The 14365-nt window shown below is 40.0% G+C and overlaps 1 protein-coding gene across 2 annotated transcripts in view; it reads left to right on the forward strand.

The window, feature by feature from the left end:
• The window catches only part of SPIDR (scaffold protein involved in DNA repair), a 210248-nt gene that overhangs the window by 140737 nt on the left and 55146 nt on the right, over positions 1 to 14365 (forward strand). The window lies entirely within an intron of this gene.

Here is a 14365-nt window from a genome sequence, read left to right on the forward strand (position 1 = left end):
GTAGAAAGATGCATGGGAATTTTCCTGTTGAGGCTGTGATACACGAGAAACCGAAGAGGAGTGAGTTCAGAAATGTCATTCATAGTCGTCAGCTTGCAGCATGCTCAGCAAGGCGCAGGGCTTTTGATGGAAGTGGTGTAGTTTTTTAACGGGTAAAGTGTGACACAGAAGTAGTCCTGCCCAGAGGCGGGAAGGATCTGTCTATAGTTCATGTCATCAACAGGTGACAGGAAGATTGAAAATTAATTAATGGGAAGTTAATTTAAAACCAGTGATGATCATTGGCATCTTATACTCTTCTTGAATTTTACAGACAACTGTTACTTTCCGTTTATCTATTTCAGTCTCCAGTATGGTCTGCTAGTAAGTTGTGCTCATAAAGTGGTCTTTTGAAACAAAAATGAAATACGTGGAGAGGTGGAGAAATGAAAGGTTTTTCTAAAATGGGAATTTTGCAAAGGTGTCATTAGAGAAACATAGGTGTGCAGGTGCAAACTTCCTTTGTGAAGCCACTGGAAAAAGCTCCTGTTGACTTCTGGAGATCTGGACATCACAGCAGTTCAACTCCTCTGCAGTAAAAAGTGGTCTGGTGTCAAAATATTAACACCAGTACAGAAATCTTATATGTAAAACCTATGGAGCATACAGCTTTAGAACAGTGGTTTTAGCCTCTTCTGGTTTAGTCTTTGCATCCTAACACTGGTCTGTCTTTGGTGTAGGGCATCAAGAATGGGACCTTGTTTTCTTAAGTACAAAAGATATGCCAGACACAGTTTTCCTTTCTGACGGGTATTAAACTGTTGAGTCCTTTCCTTCTGCTTTTATGATCCTCAAGGTTTGAGACCAAAGACTGATTTCAAAGCCTTTCTCAACAGCTCTGGATCTGAGATCACTGTGTCTATTATTGAATTTCCTTCCTTTGGTTTTGCACTAACTTTTGGTTCATGCTGGCTTAAAATTTTAAAAAGTAAGATACATTTGATTTTGTTTTTACTCAGGAAGCTTGTTAAAGTGGGTTACAGTGGCAGAGCTTATATAAAACCTCTAAGTTCAGCCTTTCTGAACATTAGGAGATCTATCTTTCTGCAGAGTTTAGGACCTGAATGGAAATGTGCCAGTGGTTTAAAAGGTCCCATTGAGAACTCACCAGATGTAATTTGCAATAGGCTTTGAGGGGATTCTTCAAAGGTTTGAAGAATTTGAGTTCCTCTAAGCCACCCTGCTGGTGGGTAGTAGCACGCTCAAAGGTCCTTCTTCCTGAGCTTTTGAAATACTGGAATTCTCCCACTTCTTGCAACCTTGTAAGCCACCGGATAATTTACAGCACTCATTGATCAACAAAATTCCTCCAGGAGGAATTTAGGAAGATTGTTCTTTCCTAAAATACAAACTCGGTCATCACCCACAGGAAATTAATTATCAACAGCCTTGTCCCCAATATTTTTTGAAAGCTCCGTTACATATAATAGATTGACTTTAACTTGCATTATTTTTACAAAAATAATCGGTACATCTCGTTGTGTGAACTTATTGCTTTATATTTAATTAATTCTTGCTATAACATATATTTTTTTTAAAAAGTGAGAGGAACAGTACTTTACCAGCCCCACATCAATATGTGATTTTAAGGACAGCATTGCTCCATGTAGATTTTCTTCCAGAGGGCTACATTTGATCAACAGTCAGGGTAGCTGACAATCTGTTATTCAAGCTGATTTTTAACAATTCTAGCAGAGTCCAAATGATAATACCGTCTCCATATTTCCATTCCAACTTTTAACCAAAAGTATACTTGACTTGCAATCACAAAATTTGAGGGTAGTTAACCTTCCTGAGCCCACATCTTTCACAGGAACAGGATGTAAGAAAACAGAAATTTCAGACTGCACTTCTTCTGTCAAACTTGAAATAGAAATAAAATGAAAAATGAGAGGCCTTTGCTTCTGAGTACATGCTGTAGCTGGGTGTTCTCACATGCAGTTGTTCAACTGGCCTCTAGGAAGTTCCTCCAATTTTATAGATGTCCCAGCTCAGAAAAGAGCTTGGTGGTTGTCATTTGCAGCGATCAGGCTGTCTTTTGGGTCCTGAAGAGAAGAATCAACCCACTTTCTCTTTTACAAAGAAGAGAACGAACACTTCTTTTAAAGGCTGAGGAACAGAAAACACCTCATACTGTTTTATCAGCTGCTATTTCCATGGCTGATAACCATCCACATGAGACTTTTCTCCTCTATCAAACATGTCTGTGTCTGTCACCTGATAGTGAGCAAAAGGGTCCAACGCCCTCTGGCAGTCCTTTGAACCAACTGATGGCTCATTCTTTTGTAATTAAAGAATCCTCTTTTTTCTTTGTAACTTCTTTTTGTAAAGTAGAACTACCATGAAAGCAATATTTGTATTTTATGAGGCAAGATGAGTTAGATAATTCATTGTTTTGTAAACAAAAGTTTCTAATTAGATATCAAGGTAGATGAATAGTTAATTGATTTGTATTTTAGGCTGTTTCATTGTATATCTTCTTTTGTATCACTCCACAATAGCCTAGATGGTGTTGCCACAGGGAAGCATAAAAAACACAGTAAGCTGAAGAGAGGCATGAAATTAAATGTGGAGCAGGGGAAGTAATGCATTTAGTTCAAGGCATCCAGTGTCTAGAAAGAGACTGGCAAATTGTGGTAGAAACTTCTGTTTTCATCATAAGGAAATGGATTAATTTAATTGGTTAAAACTAACACAGGTAAAGCATAGAAAATACGGTAGCGCCTATATGCGTCTAGCTTTTTATTGTTCATAAATACACATATATAGAATACGGGCTTTTACTGATAGACAAATGGATATGTCTGATGGGTTTAAGTCTGTTTAGCTGAAGTATCTGAAGCATTTTCTGAGGACTCTGAGAAATCATTACAGAGAATGAGATGTTCCCTGGCTTCTGTCATACATAAATTGGTCCCATGTTCCCTGCATTAATGTCGAATCATTTGCCTTCCCCCCCTGTAATTAACTGCTCTTGCAAATGGACTTTTAATGCTGAAGGAGCTTCGGGGGGGGGGGTGAGGAGAAGAAAATATGATGCGCCGTGACTGTCTGCCCATTTCCAGCATTCCTGACATACTTTTTGCTGCCTTTTCCCCTCTGATGAGAGAGATACTTTTGCTAATGACACAACACATGTTTGTCTAAACCCGATTATTTTGACTCTTTTTGAAAAAGGCCTGGTTTACACGTATGAGGATCCCAAAGAGACTCCTGTCAACCTGAGGAGCTCACTGGCGCTGAGGTGTCTGACTCACTGTGTCGGCCTTGTACTTTGTGTTCCTGGGATAAAGCAGTGTATAATTTGGATTTTGCTCTTGCCAGTATCTGTTTGTTTTGAGCGGGCCACGTGAGTTCAGTAAAAAATAGAGCTGGTCAGTTTTATGCCTTAAAGGACAGGGCTGGTTGTGTGGTATTTGGTGAAACTAAAATAGATGAATTTTTAGGACTATTAGGCAGTTAAACTGGTCAGAGCACTCAAAAGATTTGGATGAGGAGGCTGGACTGAAAAGGGAGTTGTCTATTAAGGAAAAGCTAACCACTGCTAACATAAAACAATGCTAGCCAAAGCTGTGAATCCACGTTTTAAAATCTTCATGGGTGACTAGAGAAATTTTCCATTCGCTTCTCTTGGTGTATGTTTTGACCTACTTCCTACCTGAATGTTAGCACTCCAGCCTGCTATAAGTTTCTATTCCAAGAACAAAAGAAAGACAGTACATTTACATTAAAAAATAATGTGATCTGCCTCTATGCACTAGTCGCCAATAGTTCTTTTGGTTTTGCTCTTTATTTTGTTTTCAATTTGCCAGATCTTAGAGAAGTGGAAAGGCCTGCTACCATGCAAGCAGGACCCTTGGGGAGCAAAATATTTAGAAGAGCCAAGGATTTGAGTGGCTGGAAGAAGTAGAACTATGGGGAAAGTCACATTTCTCTTTCTGAGCAGACCCCCAGAAACCTCATAGTTGCTGAGATTCATTATGCTCTAGCAAGTTGTTGCATGTTTCTGAGTAGTCTATTCCTGTGTAATTCTGTGTAAAACAGTTTTATTAGCAGGTGGTAATTGTGTAAAACTAATTCATTTCAAAGTTGGATTTCCTTTTTTCCTCTTTTTCTTCATCTAATGATCTTTGCTGTTTATCTTAACACAAATCTAGTCAATGGGTTAACCTGTCTGGCAGCATGCAAACTAAAAATTGAGTGTCAAGCACTGCAACTAGCATTCCAAGTAGCTGGATTAATATATTGAAAAGTCACCCTTCTGACATGGAAAACTTACGTTAAAATTTATAAAGCGTATTGAAACAAACAACAAAAAAAACACCCCAAAACCCTGGAGGTCATCTTATTTGAAAAGAGCCCAGCTTGGAAAGGACTGTCATGAAAGATCCATGTTCACAGATGGTAACATCTGTCAGAATGTTTTTTGTGGCTGACTTAAATCTGTTTACAGCATTCCATTTGTTTTTTGTGTGTGTTTTTTCAACAAAATGTTTTAAATGGAATGGTCATAAATGCAAGTTTTTAAAAATTACATTATGTTTCTGGGATGTGATTTTTCAAGTGGGAAATAAACAGGAAATAGGTAACTGAAGTGCAGTAGAGTACTTATTAAGCTAGAAGTTTTCTCTGATTTCCCCTTTTCAGATCCTACTCAGAAGTGAAGATACGTGCTTTTAATATTCTTGCAAAGCCATCTAATTGCTATTTGACAGACTTGTAATAGTTCTCCTAACAGCTGTGGTTCAAGGTCTAGTAACCTGTTTCTGCTTTGAAGTGTCTCTTTTTTTCTTTTTTTTCATTCACAGTTAAGACTCCTCACACTTGGCTTATTCCCTTTTGCCTCCACCCTGCTCTATTTGTAATTCTGAAACTGGAACCACCAAAACAGAGTAAGGACAAAAGACTGTTGGAAAAACAGCTTTGGTATTACATTGTCCAGCTGAGACATTAAATTGTATTATACATTTAACACTGTAGCTTCCCTGTGCTGTTGCCCAAATAGCCCTGAAAGTCTGTTTTCCCTGCTGCTGGATGCTGCAGGCGGATGGAACTTGGGCTTCTTCCAGTGCCACTGTAGTACCACAATTCGTTAATTTGACATTACCGTTTATTTTTCGGTGCTAAATATTTACATAATCTTATTCTGTCCAAGGGCAAGGTGAAAGCACTGTTATCTGATATACTCTGTACAAAGAAAAAAAAGGACCCTCAACATACGTCACTGGTTTTTGGCCTTGCACTGGCAATAGGCGATTAAACAGTTTGCCATTGTTCTAAAACATGTCAACGCAGTGGTAAAAGCTACTGATACAGAAAAGAGTCTCAAGAAGAGTAGCCAGCATAGACCACATGTGTGACTAGGTTTCAGTCTCTTTGGAAAGCAAATGGGCAGGAACAGGTATCACAGACAGCCACCACTGTGTGTGCAGGCTCCCAAAAAGGAGACGCTGGTTGTCTGTCTCTGTATTTCCTCCATACTCAAGAGCTTAAACTGATCACTAAAGCACCCATATGTTCACAGAAGATAGTTTCACACACCTCCACCCCAAGCCTTTTGTTGGTCAAGAAAGAGGAGTAGCTCTTCTTCCCCATGTATTCCCCATGATAGAGAAATTGCAGAGATATGTAAATAATATAGAGGGACAGATAAATGATATGGAAGCATCGTTATGTAGAGTTGCTTACTCACCATTTACCTTTTAACCATACCTTTTCACACCTCCCACATCTGATGATTGCATACAGGGCTTTAGAAAGCTGGAGAAGCTTTATTGCATCTGAACACCTCATTTCCCGCTGCTGTCTGTTTTATGGCTGTATCCACCCCAACTGATTGTTCTCAAGTGAATACGTAAATGGGGGGAATGGGAAGAGTGATGTGGTCCCCTGTATGTTATCCTGTAGTGGAGACCATTCTAGGGAGTAGAAAGCTAACAATTTGAAAAGGTGATTTTCCAGCCCTAGAGTTACAGTCAAGGTACGTGCTGTTGTACGTTGTCTGGTTTAAACCAGGAAGAGTAATTTTTCAGCACCTGTTACTTGCCAAGAATTATTCTAAGATAGCCTATGTAAAAGGTATGGGATCTTTCCCTTGGTTTTGACCTTTCTTCCCCTTGAATTTTTGTATCTCTGAAGATAATGTGGCTGACAGAACTGAGAGCAGAAATCCTCCATGTGTGTTTTACACCTCTACCTTTCACTGACTACATGACTTAAGTACTGACCTGGAGGAAGTGTTAAAGTCATGCTGGAGCTCTCTGAAACTTTTATAAAAGCTAGATTGTGTCTCCAGGATTTGTTTTCCTACTACCATGGTACAGAAGGCAAGGACCATGAGTAGTGATAAATGTTAGAAATGCCTACGCATACACACACTGAGCTAACAGTTGGGAGAGAAATCTAACTACACAAATATTGCTTGTAATTTCTGTGCAACTTGGGCAGGTAAACACTCTTTGTAGGCACAGCCGTAAGTATCTGCGTAGATCAGCAGACATACAAAGATAGGTTTAATACAACAGCAGGTTTTCGAAAAGGAAGATTCTTAGAAATAACTTTTTGCATCAGCTTTGTAAAAGCTTCTGTTTGCATATAACAAATCAATACCCCTTGGAAAGGAGTTGCGAACATACTCTTACTCTTTTGGGGAAGAAGCTCTTTTTTTTCCAAGGAGTATAGCATCAGGAATACACTCTTCTAGATGGTTTTAAAATTATGGGCACACTTTAGTAATTAAGACAAGACAGACTTTGAAAGGGACAGTATTGCTGGGACATAGGCCTGTCGATCTGTAGAAGCTTTTATACACTTTCTTTTATAGAATGCAAAAGATTAAGATACAGCAAACAATATGAATAAAATTAAGCTCCTCAGAGAAGACAATCTTAGTTCTTTTAGTAAGCATTGTGATTTAAAATTGATATGTAACTTATAAATGCACTTAACTTATTATCTTATGCTGACGTGCCAGTCCTGAATGGCTGCAGTGCCTGCTGGGTTGTTCCATTTCTCACAGCCAGTGGCAGTCAGCAACATCACACTGGGTAGGGATCAGCTACAGGCTGTGCTGAAGTCCTCAAACTTGTTTCAGTTAATGCCTCACCCTGCTCTTTGGCTAAAGTGGGCTTCACAGGGTTTGGAGAAGAACATGCTCCTCAAATGAGCATCAAGTGATGAGGCAAAGGCCTGGGATGAACTTACTGTGTATTATGCTTCACAGTATAAGGACTTGGGTGGAATGGCAGTTAAGAGAGATTTAGTTATTTTTGTAATTTTAGTCCTACAGTAAGAAAAGAGGAAATTATTCACCTGATACATACTGCCTGATGTATGTTTGAAATGGTTTTGTAACTCACTGAATTTAGATACTTGTTTTGAGGCCTGTGTTTGGCTGCAGTGTGAGCTCCTCTGGACAACCTGCTGTACAAGTTCTCTAAGGCTAGGACTGAATGCAAAATACCTAACTGAGAGTTTTCACATTTAAATGGACCAAGAATGATGTAATGAAAGTACAGAGTAAAATTTTTGGTCATGTTTGTGCTGTGGGGTGTGTTTCATTCAATATCACATGATAACAGGATTTTATACGTATTTTGAAAATTATTTCTCTTTATCAGTGGTTGCCCAACTCTGGCACTGTTTTGGTGGTATGCGAGTCATTGAGAAGGATCTCACAGAAGCAGCTCCAGATTCTGCCCTTCTGGAGGTGCTAATCTGAGCCATCAGGCAGCTACCACCAGCCAACTGTAAATATCTTTGTGCAGCTGCTTACTCCAGCTCAGAGGCGCTTACTGATCTGTGCAACTAGAGGGGCAAGGGCTAAATCTGAAAGCTGACTTCATATGGCCACCTGAGAGTGGGGTGAGGGTATTGATTGCTCCCAGTAGCCTTCCTTGTGTCTGCAGCAGTGGAAGGAAGGAAGCAAAGATGGAAGTGAAAGCAGCAGGCAGGCTCTCCCTGGCTTTGTGCTGGGTTCTCTGCCCAGGAAGTTGTTGTCCGCTGTCTTTCATGTACACACGAATGTAGATGGCCGGGAGGAGCAAAGTTCCAGTGCAAGATACAGTGAAGTCTCTACAATGTTTCTACTTTCCATGCATTTGTGATGCCATTTGACACTTGGAACGTGTGCTGTCACTGCAAGATCTTGTCTTGTCTTCTCCGGTACAGCATCATCATCCTTACCTAAGAAGATGGCTTTAAGGAAATTATTATAAAAGTATAAAATCATTCCACATTTCTCAGTGGTTTCCCAAGTGGTTTCGTATTTTAGACGAATGGCAACAACATACTTCAAAGAGCCTGCCTGGCAGGTGGGGTACAGTCCCTTCCGCAGCTGTGCAGTCATGGTCCCAATTCAGCATGTGCTGCAGGAACTCCACCAGCAAGGCGATGTTCACTTCTGTTTCTGAGTGAGTGAACAGGGGAGCTGCAAGGAACACACCATTAGTGAGGTGGGATAAGAGATTGCACTGGAGTCCCAGCTTCAGAGACGTGGGAAGTGTAGCTGGGATCATGGAAGTAGAGTCCCAGGCGAGGGAGTCTGTGGTAGGTCATGGGAGAAGGAAGTCATGCGTGGAGCTGAGGTCCTCGTAAGAGGGCTACGAGAGCGGCCATAAGGTGTTAAAATACCATTTTGTGCGAGTTACATTTCTGTCTGCCCATTAGTTTCCCTTAAACCTCTGTAGTTCCTGGTATGGATTTCTGCTCTTTCCCCTGTCTCTGAACAAATGCCAAAATTTTTAAGTTCTGTTTGACATGAGGAAGAATGTGCAAGGAAGTTAATTTGATTGGAAGAACAAGTTATGTCACATCTTCAATATAGAGCTATAAATTAACTGAGCATAGTAACATAATGTAAATAGGAAGTGGAAGAGCTTGTTAAGAAAAACATTCAGTGCCTAATCTTTGCAAAGCCTTTAAAAAGGTTTCAAATTTCCTTATTTCTAATTGTAAGTGTGTATTTCCTTCTCAAGGAAGCTGAAAACTGCCAAAACTTTCTTGCTGCAGCCTGGGCGGTTTAGTCATGATTAAAAATATCTGTGATAGGAGCTCATCTATACCTTGGTGTTTCTGTGTATCTGAGTCATCATCCATATTTGGATGGCCAGGGTTTGGGGGAGAATTGTAGCAATAACATCCTGAGAAAACAGGCACTTGAAGTGGATGCCTCAGCAGTCCACAGGAAAATCGGTGGCTCTCGGAATGTTTGCACTTCAACAGTGTAAGTGGGGAGGGACTCTGCTAAGGTCATGGATTTGTAAGAAATAAGTTTTAAATCAGCTTATATGCACCAAGTAGGCGGGGGAGAACTCAAAGCAAAAAGAGGTGCTACCTCTAATTTGGAGGTCATAACTTCAGCAAATCAACAAACTGCAGTTGGCTAATTTATTTTTAAATGCCGCGAAAGGTTGCGCCGTGTTGGAAAACATCTGTATGTTAGATTTAAGAACCTCCTGCATAGCCAAATAGGTTATATTTTAACCTTCGTTTGATCTCCATTAAATATGTGGAAGCTGGATTTGGGGGTGACCGACATGGCTGCAGTTGCTGTTTGGGTAGTGCAAATCAGAGGAAATAAAAAAAATAACGCATTGGACAAACTCATGAGGATGAAGAGTCATGATACTTGGAAGTAAGAATTTTTTTAAAATGCACTTTTGAGTATTTGTGAGCTTTTTGGGTGAAGAACCCAAAATTTCATCAGCCTCATGTGAAAATGGAAAAGGAAAAACACTGGTTATGGTTCTTATTTACTGGTGGGACTTCAGAAGCCGTGGTTTTAAGATACACATCCACTATTTTGAAATGGAAAATAAATCTGAAAACAGGCAGTACTGTTATATGCTTTATGTGCTGCTAAAAGAAGGGTCCCCTTTTTCCCGTAAGGTGGGCTAATGTTCAGACAATGCTGGCTTGTGGCAGTTGTTAGGAGGCAGCAAACATGGAACTGGGAGGAATTGTGTTCAGCCTAGTGGGGTGGATAGCAAGCCAGCGTGCCTGGCCTCCCAGCAAAGACCTGAAAGTTAGTTGCTGTCTGAGGTCACCTCTGAAAAAATGCATAGAAACAGAGTGACAAAGTAACTGTTTTCGGGACAAAACTATTTTAAAATAGCAGATAAAGAGTCTGGTAGTCAAAGAATAATAAGAGAGTGTGTGTGTGTGTGTATATGCAGCGTGGTTGAATAAAAATTGCTGAGTGTTGTAGCACTTCAGTATCCTCATGTTTCTGTCTGAATTTGTAATCCTGGAGTTGCATGCATCCTCTCTTTCATTAAATTGATTTTTTTCCCTTTTCTGTACGCGTACTGGATAAATCAGAGTCTCTTTCTTTTTTCTGCAATTTTGGTTTATATTTGGCACAATGAAAATATAAATCCTGTAGTGAGTTTTGAGAGTGGACAGAAGTCTGAAGGATGAAGTGCTGTTTCTCTGCCCCATGCATGTCAGTGCATCACTGCTTGCATTATTTATTGTAACTGAATTCATAACAGCAGTGCAGCAAAGCAAAGTAATATTACAGCAAAACACAGTAATATATTGTAAGAATTGGGCTGTGTTCAGCTTCAGCACGGACTGACATTTTTATGCCCAAAGGTCAGTCCCTTGGTTGATAGATATTTCCTTCCTTTATCTGAGCCGTCACTAAAAGCTCAGGGCTCCGGGTTGTGGGAGGATTTGCTGAGCGAGCCGGGTGGCCACGTGGTTTGTCTCTTCCCCTGCGTCCCCCATGCTCAGTGTGTCTCTGCACACCCTGTTCGGTAAACAAACTTTGGAGAACCAGAGCGAGCTGGTTCAGAGCAGCCAGTTCATTCACACAGACCACTTGGAAAGTGATGCCTTTGCGCAGCCTTGACGTACGGGCTGAGGGAAGTGGAGAAGTTAGTATTTATGTTTTCATTAATGCTTTTTATAGCTGCGAGCCAGCTGTAGCTAGTTAGCATTAGCCTAGGACATCTATTAGCGTGCAGACCTCTTACGCAGGATAAAGGGCTTCTGATGGAAACAGAGTTGTTACTCATGGTACTCATGGCTGTGTGTTTACATGAAGGCTGTTTGTGCTGACATAGGATATATATATTAGAACAGCATGCACCTTTTTAATGAACAAATTTCCCAGGATTCAAGAGGATTTTGTGTAAAAACTTTTAGTGTAGCAAATCATAAGATTTGCATCTTTAAATGGCTTATTGCTTGATTAAAAGCTATTCTTTTTTAATAATGCTTTGCAGCTACGCAGTTACAAAAAGTATTTTCTGTTTAGCTCTTAGGATGAGTCGGGAATAAGCAGTATTCCTGCAAGTCTTGAATACACCAGTTTGGACTGCTAAATTTTTTGCTATGAGTGATGTAAGTGGCTGGCAGTAGCACAGGATTAATTGGACCTAAGGGTTTGGCCCAGACAAATTGATGGCTCAGCTATCCTCCTCTGGTTTCTCCCAGTTCTTGCTTTTTTCTTTTTTTCCCCCCTCTTCTTCTGGAAGATAGTTAGTCAGAAGGGTATTTAAAAATAAATAACAAAAGCAACTGCAAAACAGAGAATTAGGAAGGCACAAGAAGTGCTGTTTTTAGAGCTCCAGTATGACAAGCACCATGATCTCTGCTATTTGCGTCAATACATTTTCCTTTCCTGGTCAGTCAGTGTTCCCCAAACAATTCTGACAGCTCCGCTTGTCCAGGCAAGGACAGAAGCACCTAAAGAAGTAGGAAATTTTGTCTATCCTCTGCTTGCATTTCTGTAGAAGGTGTGGAATGAGTTTGCTGCTTTCTTGCACCTAATTTAGTCATTTTAATAGTTAAAGCTTTGGAATGGAATGGAAACTTTCAGGACTTGCTTCCCTCTCAAGTTTTCTTCTCCTGAGGAAAGTAAATTGCACTGAAGACCATCATTGCTATTCCTCTTCTTCCTGGGTCTTTTGCCTCTACTTGCAGTGTGTTTTACAGAGACTAGAAAGATTCCTGAGCCATTGTAAAACAGTCTTAGCATGAATTTCCATTCCTCTTATCTTTGTCACAGTCCCACTGATTGTCAGTGATGAACTCTTCAAGCTTCAAAAAGTTAATAGTAAAAAGCTTTAGTTTGCCTTGTTAAGCCTAGCCTCCTCATGAAAATGTTGATTACATCAGTCATCATCATGTCAGAATTATACCATTATGGTTCACAAAGAGAAGCTTTATAATGCTATTCTTTTTCATCTGCCCAACAGTATCTGTATGTGAAACTGCTGAGTAGCCCCAGATGCCAATGTCAACTCACATGGTTGAACTATAGTCTTAGCAAGACAAAAAGTCAGGTTATCTCCCAAAATTGAATCACTTCTAATCTCCTGTTCAGATAAATTTCCTCCACCCATCCATTTAGGTACACCACCCTTAATGATCCACTTGAAAAGAATGTGACAAGCTCTTGAAAGCCCTGTGAGACTGTGGAAGCACAGCTCATGAATTATGCCTGTTCAGTGCCTACAGCTGTATCCTCAAAATACAGGTGGGAAGACTTGTATCAGCAGTATCTAGACTTCTCTACAGAATGTTCTGTAATTTGGCTCTGTGTTACCTTTACAAATGTGGGTCGAGGCTCTGTTCATTCCAGTTTCGAGGTCAGCTAGTCTTTTGAGGGCCAGAAGAATAATTTCTTACTCAGGCAAAGTAGAGCTTTGATGTGCTCACATTCTTCCTTGTAATGCAAACCAGCAAAACTGTGCTGGAGTGTTTTGCACCATTCGGTAAATCTGCAGGAGACTTCTGTTCATTGTGATCTGATAGAAAACATTTTTGTTCATATTTACTGTTCTCCTAAATGCTTTGTAAGTGGTTTTTCTTATGTACATGGAAATGACCTATGAGGTGTCATCACGTGCTGGCACTTGGACTTGTTTTGAATTGACTGTTCTGCCGTTCAGGGTCCTTTCTCATTTGTTCCTCATGCTTTTGTCACTGCAGCTAAAACCTCTGTGCAAGAACTTAGCTGGAGGAATGTGGAGAATTGGGAAGAGCAGTTTTATCCAACAGTTTTCCCACAAAGATGGCTGGGACAATCAGCATCATGCTGCTAGCTTTGGATATTGGGGACATAGATTGGTGTATCAGATACTGTATTACAGGACCATGTAGCCTAAAAAGCAATGTCTTTTTCCTCCAAATATTTGGCAAAAGTGTTTTTAGTGTTTTCTCAAAGTCCACACTTCTGTGACATCTAATTTAAAACAGCCAAATTCATCATAGCCAGATCTTGACTGACCAATCCTTTCTCAGAGTCAGTTGTCTGTCCTCTTTAATTTATGGGTCTTGCTAGTTTTTTCAACACACAAAGAACGTGTGTTTTGGAGGTAAGAAGGCATTTTTGACCCTGGCAGGGGGCCTGGTTACAACATGGATTTTCCCATTCCTCAAATGCAGTGATAGTGTAGAATAGAACATAATTATGCCCTGCAACCAAGCAAAATCTTTTTGACCAAATCTGGCAGTTTTTCCCTGCTTTTTTTGATCGCTTTTTCTAATGGCTTGATGATGGTCTTTTTCTTGTGTGTTCTGTCCATAGCATCCTAATGAGGCACATGGTACGTGGGAGGCATGGACAGGAGAGAGATAAAGCTGCAATTTCTGTCATCAGGCATCACTGGGTTGACAACTACTAATTTTACCTGAACTGTTCACCATATACCTTACTCCTTATGCTGAGTAATTGCCAGAAAACTCCCTTCTCCTGCCCCCTTTGCAAAATAACTTAATGCATCTTTTCCATATATATATGTATATGCATTGTTAGTATATGTGAGGTGTCAGAAATAATTGTTTTACCTGCTTAAAAAAACAGGAGACAGTTGTCTTGCTGTAGAGATGAATAAATGAAATGGATGCTGAAGAAGGGGGAGCTTTAAGGAGACCTTGTTGGTGTGGTTGGGAAAGCTATCCATACACACTACAGGATTAATAAAGATAAGAGACAGTGGAAAAAATTAACACTCATTTCTGTAGATTATTTACGTGGCCACACATAAATTATTTACGTTCTACACTCACACACATTTGTTTCATCCATCTGTTAAAATTTGCTAAAGCATTTAAGCAGTCTAAACAAACTGCTGCGTATCTCATGTGCCTAGTCTGATGGGACATGAACCTGATTAAGGTTTCTAGACATTTCTGTGATAATTGGCACGCATACCTTATGGCAGAAGAGTGAAAAAAATGTATCTTTATTGTTATTCATATGGTGCCATTTACCAATAACAGTTTTTAATTTCTATTTCTATTTGTAAATGCTGAGCTGAGTTAAGCTTCCAGGCTAATCTGGATTGATGGTCTCTGCTAAAATGTAAGTTAC

Source organism: Phalacrocorax aristotelis, chromosome 2, assembly GCF_949628215.1.
Source record: "Phalacrocorax aristotelis chromosome 2, bGulAri2.1, whole genome shotgun sequence".
NCBI lineage: Eukaryota > Metazoa > Chordata > Aves > Suliformes > Phalacrocoracidae > Phalacrocorax > Phalacrocorax aristotelis.